This window comes from Zingiber officinale, chromosome 6B (genome assembly GCF_018446385.1).
Source record: "Zingiber officinale cultivar Zhangliang chromosome 6B, Zo_v1.1, whole genome shotgun sequence".
Lineage (NCBI taxonomy): Eukaryota > Viridiplantae > Streptophyta > Magnoliopsida > Zingiberales > Zingiberaceae > Zingiber > Zingiber officinale.
Genome location: NC_055996.1, coordinates 72,113,538 through 72,119,537, shown reverse-complemented (window position 1 = coordinate 72,119,537; position 6,000 = coordinate 72,113,538).

Sequence of the window (6,000 nt, the reverse complement as noted above, 5' to 3'; positions counted from 1 at the left end):
AATTTCCTTATTTGCCAAAGCCAAGGAATATAAAAGAAGGGGTGTGGGTGCCTTCATGGGTTAACAACCTCTATTATTTTTCTCCCTCTCTTATTCCTTGGTGTGGCCGGCCAACCTCTCTTCCCCTCTTCTTCTTTGTGGTGGCCGAACCTTTCTCTTGGCTTGGAGCTCTTGTGGTGGCCGGATACTACTTGGAGAAGAAGAAGAAGAAGAAGGAGAGAAAGTTTGCATCCCTTGGAGCTTGGTTGGTGTTTTTTTTTTCTTCCTTGGTGAAGCTTTCTTGTTTTGGCCGAACCTAGCTAGGAGGAGAAGAAGGTGTTTGGTGGTTTCTCATCTTGGAAGATCGTTGTCCACACAACGTCCGAGGTTAGAAGAGGAATACGGTAGAAGATCAAGAGGTCTTTCTAAAAGGTATAACTAGTAATTTTTCTTTCCGCATCATACTAGTTATTTTTGGAAATAATACTAAATACAAGAGGCATACGATTCTAGTATTTCGAATTTGTTTTCGATGTTGTGTTCTTTTTGTTTTTTCTTTTTCTTGTGATTTGATTGTTCTTTTCGGTTGACCTAAAGTTATTTAAGGAAATTAAATATTAACTTTCCTTAAAAGGCTTTGTCTAGTCGGTAGTGGTTGTTCCCATATCCAAGAAGGCCATGTGCCTCGCCATGTCAGTACTGGGAGCCAAATTTGGAAACTAATATTTAATTAAATTAATAACCTAGGTGATTTGGATCAAACGTGTTAAGTTCCGCAGGAGATACAAGTCAAAACCTAAAAGAACAAATAGATTAAATTTTGGATCAAACGTGTTAAGTTCCGCAGGCGATCCGAGTTTAATTTAAAAGAACACATGGTAGCTAGGAAAAGGTTCAGACCTTTGTACAAAATTTTTGTACAGTGGAACCATTAGGTTTTCCGAGTAGCAACCAACAATTGGTATCAGAGCTAGTGTATTGCCTCTGTGTATTTGGTATTAGTTTAATTATGCACATGTCATACATAATTTAGGCAGGATAATAGTAGGATGTGCTAACTTTATGGATGCAGGATCCAACTATTATGGCTTATAGTTATTATGTGTGTGATTGGACTCTTGGACATGTCAAGGGCATTTATTGTGTGTGCATGATTGTATTATAAAATACAGCAGGAGTTGTATTTAGTTTTATTAGGATTTTATTTTTGATCTAGTTACATGTACATTCCTTTTATGGAATATAGGATCGATGGATGTAAATTTTATTTTATGTTCGATCTAGTTTACATGTACATTCCTTCGAGGAATATATGATCGAAAAATGTAAAATTCTATTTATGTCGCGGATTGAATCTTGCAAGGCGTGGAACCTTTTGAGGATCAGAGACGCAGCGGAACAAGGAGCAAGATGGATGCGACAACTAGACCCGGTGGCGGTGGCCAAAGATGGCAGCAGCTAGGGTTGGCGACACACGGAGGACAGCAATAGATAAAAGTCATAATAGTTGAAAATTAGTTTTTCTATTTATTGCTTTTTATGTTATGTTGTGTGTGCTTGTTAGTATGCATGCTAAGTAGGCTAGCATAGTCAAAATTCCTCACTTTAAATAACTAAGTGGGAGAGGGATTTATTTTTTAAATAAATTCCACGGTCTCCATTACTGGTTTATAAGTGATGCAACAAGCTTGTGCGTTGTCTCTGAGTGCCTTCCTCCATATCGGATGAGCTTGTTTGCGGATCACTAGCTTAAAGTTCCATTTTGGATGACTATAGGAAGTTAATTAAGAGCGTGTGATCTTCCCCATCGGAAGGGGCACAATCTTATTAATGGACTTAGTGCCAAGTAATGATATACACTTAGACACGTCTAATAGTATCCTCCCCATCGGAGTCACTGCTATTGTTTGTGTGACCGAAGAAAACCAACTATTAATTTGTCAAATAAATAAGTTGACAAGATAATAAAATTAAAAACTCCTCTTACAAATGTTTGATTTTGTATACGTCCACACTATCGTGGCATACAAAATTCACGGTGTTTGAGGTAATTTTATTTTGTCATAAAGATTTATTGACAAGATAATTAATGGGTAAAACCCTCCTCTTACAAATGTTTAAATTTTGTATACGTCCATACTATCGTGGCATGCAAAATTTATGGTGTTTGAGGTGTTGGTGAATTTAAACAATATTGTTTGAGGAATCAATGTTATTTTAAATTCAAAAAGTTTTGACCAAATATTTGATCAAAGACAGATCAACTATTAATTTTATTCGTCATAAAGTAAAGTTGACGAGATAATAAAATTAATTGATAAATTTTTTTTTGATTTTGTATACGTCCACACTATCGTGGCATACAAAATTCATAGGGATTTTAAAAGAATTGATCTTGACCAAATATTTTTGTGATTCTTAGGATTTAAAATGTTTGTCAATCCCCTAGTTGTTATACTATAGAAAAGACTTAGTAGTCCCAATTGTAATGATTGGAAATAGGACTTGGACATTAAGGTTGACTGTCTTTTTAGAACTAAGAACAATTTAGGTGTATTTAATTCATTAGTTGAAACATGTTAAGTGGTGTTATCTACCAGAACCTGGAGTGTAGATACAGATGTCATTAATCATGTCTGCAATTCATTGCAGGGTTCCAGAAAATCCGACAACTAAATGAAAATAAAAAACACTATCCACATGGGCATTACTGCAAAAGTAGCAGCTGTTGCAGTGGGAGAGGTTTATTCTCTAATAGGAATAAAATATGGATTATTAGAAATTGTCTTTACATACTAAGTTTAGAAAGAACCTGATTTCAGTTTCTAAACTATTATAGAATAGATATTGTGTCTATTTTGATAACAAAGTTGTTATCAAGAAAAATAGGGAAGTTATCTATTCTGGTATGTTGGTTGACAATTTATAATCCAATAACTCCCACGATGCAACAAATGGAAATAAGTAATACATCTTCTAACTTTAAGAGAAAGCAACCTTCGGAAATGAACCAATTATATCTTTGGCATCTAAAGCTAGGTTATATTAACTTAAGTAGGATTCATTGGTAGCTGATGAACTTTTGGGTTCATTAGTAGTGGAAATCTTTCCAACCTGCGAGTCTTACTTGGAAGGAAAAATAACCAAGAAGCTTTTAAGTCAAAGGGGTATGGAGCCAAAGATATATTGGAGTTGGTTCATTCTGATTTGTGTGATCCTATGACTATCCAGGCAAGAGGTAGTATCGAATATTTCATCTATTTTATAGATAACTATTCAAGATACAAATACATTTACTTAATGTGCCGCAAGACTAAGTGCTTTGATTAGTTCAAAGAGTACAAGGCCGATGCGGAGAAACGTTAATGTAAAAGTATTAAGACACTACGGTGAGATCGTAGTGGCAAGTACCTCTTGGGAGAATTTAGGAGTCACTTATCAAAAGTAGGGATTCAATCCCAACTAACTGCACCTGGTACACCCCTACAGAATGGTGTAGAAAAAGGAAGGTATAGGACTCTTATGAAAATAAGTAGATTGATGATGAGTTATTTGGAAAATTACCAAATTCATTTTAAGGATATACTCTGGAAACGGAAGTAAACATAGTACCTTCCAAAGTCAGAACTCTCTACTCATATAGAATTGCTAAATAGGCATAAGCCTATTTTGAAGCATATTCGGATTCGGGTAGTCCAGCACATATGCTGAAGAGAGACAATGATAAATTGGACAGGAATTCACTTGTTTGTAAGTTATCCTAGAGAAATGAAAGTAGGTTTATATTCTTAAAAATCAGAAGGTCATTGTTAGCATCAATGATCGATTTTTAGAAAAGGACTATGTAATAAACCACAAGCCCATAAGTAAATTTGTTCTTAAAGAAATTATAAAGGACATGTCTAATCTAGTACCAACTGTACAAGATGAAATATCACAAGAAACTGCAACATGTATCACAATTGATACACAATTATAGATAGTACATCATCGTAGTGGGAGGGTTGTCAAACAACCAAAAGGATTCATGTTTTGGGAAAGTTTTTGAACTTGATCCCAAATGAACATGAGTCTGATCCCGGAAATATGATGAAGCACTCCAAAATAAAGATGCAGCATCTTGGCAAAGAGCAATGAATACAGAATTAGAATATAAGTATTCTAATCAAATCTGGAAGCTTGTAGAACCACCAGATGGTGTAAAATCCATTGGGTGAAAATATGTCTACAATAGGAAAAGATGGATAGACAGGAAGGTGGAAACTTTCAAAGCAAGGCTTGATGAAAAAGGAAACTTTTTCACTGGTAGCTATGTTTAAGTCTATCCGGATTCTTTTATCTATTTGGCAAGTGGATATCAAGACAGCATTCTTATATGGAAGTCTTGAAGAAAGCATCCATATAAAGTAACCAGAAGGGTTCATTGCAAAGGGCAAAGAGCATCTTGTGTGCAAGCTCAATCAGTCTATGGACTGAAGCAAAGCTTCAAGGTCTTGGAACATCCGGTTTATCAAAGTAATCCAGACCTTTGGATTTATTTAGTAACCGGATAAGTCTTGTGTATACAAAAAGTGTGATGGAGATGTGGTGGTATTTCTTGTACTATACGTAGATAACATTTTTGGTAGTTGGAAACAATATCAAAGTGTTGTCAGAAGTAAGGGTATGGTTGTCCAAACAATTCGATATGAAGGACTTGGGAGAATGTATATATTCTTTGGATCAAAGTAATAAGGGATCGCAAGAAAAGAATTTTTTACTTATCCCAAGCTTCATATATCGAAAAAAATCCTTGCTCGTTTTAAGCATACAGAACTCCAAGAAAGGTTTCTTACCTTTTGGGCTTGGAGTAGTTTTATCTAAAGAGATGTCTCCGAAGACATCAAAGGAGATAGAGGAAATGAAGGCAGTTCTTCATGCTTCGGCTATCGGAAGCCTAATGTATGCTATGCACGAGATCAGAAATCTGTTTTGCCAAGGGCATAGTTAGCAGATATCAAAGTAACCATGGCCAAGGACATTGGACTACAGTAAAGCATATATTCAAGTACCTTAGAGGCACTAGAGATTATATGCTAGCTTACAAGGCAGTTAATTTGGTCCCTGTGGGTTGCACGAATTTTGACTTCCAATCGGATAGGGACAATATTAAATCAACCTCGGGGTTTTGTGTTTACTTTAGGAGGTAAAGTCATAACTATGGAAGAGTGATAAGCATATGTGTTTTTCTGGACTCTACCATAGAAGTTTAGTATATGGCAAGTCTCTAAGGTAGCCATAAAAGCTGAATGACTTAATAACCTCAAGATAGACTTATATATGATTTCTGGTTTGTCCAAAGATTATTACAATTTATTGTAATGATATTGGTGCAGTAGCAAACTCGAAGAAACCATAAGTCTATAAGGCAAGTAAACACAATAGAGCGCAAGTACCACCCAATACGAGAAATCGTATAAACGAGGAGAAGTTGTTGCCGCCTAGATTGCATCAGGTGATGACCTATAGATTCTTTCACTAAGGTCCTTAAGACAAGAGCTTTTGATGGGCATGTTGAAGGGTTGGGAATCAGATGTATGGTAGCAGTAATGGCAGATTAGTCTTTTAGTATAAGTGGGAGATTGTTAGGATGTATACTAAAAGCCTAGCTTTTGGTATAAACATTTATCTAGAAATAAGAATCACATTGGTCAAATGTCTACATTTATGATAAATGTAATTGTTCAATTAATTTATATTGTAGATAACATGGTGTGTGGTGTCACACACAGAAGATCATGTTATCGGTTCCTTATAAATTATAAACAGTAGCTCACGACCAAGATGGAAAGGAACAAACCATTGGAAGGTCGTAGTGTAATTAGGTATTAGTTTATCTTAACTATATAATTACACTAGTACACTTAGAGTGTATTGAGTAGGACTATTTGAGGTCGTTTCTTTTATACTAACTTTATAAAGGAACAAAGATCTCAGTTATTATGGAAGTGTGTGCTCTTAATCCTAATATAATAACAAGCA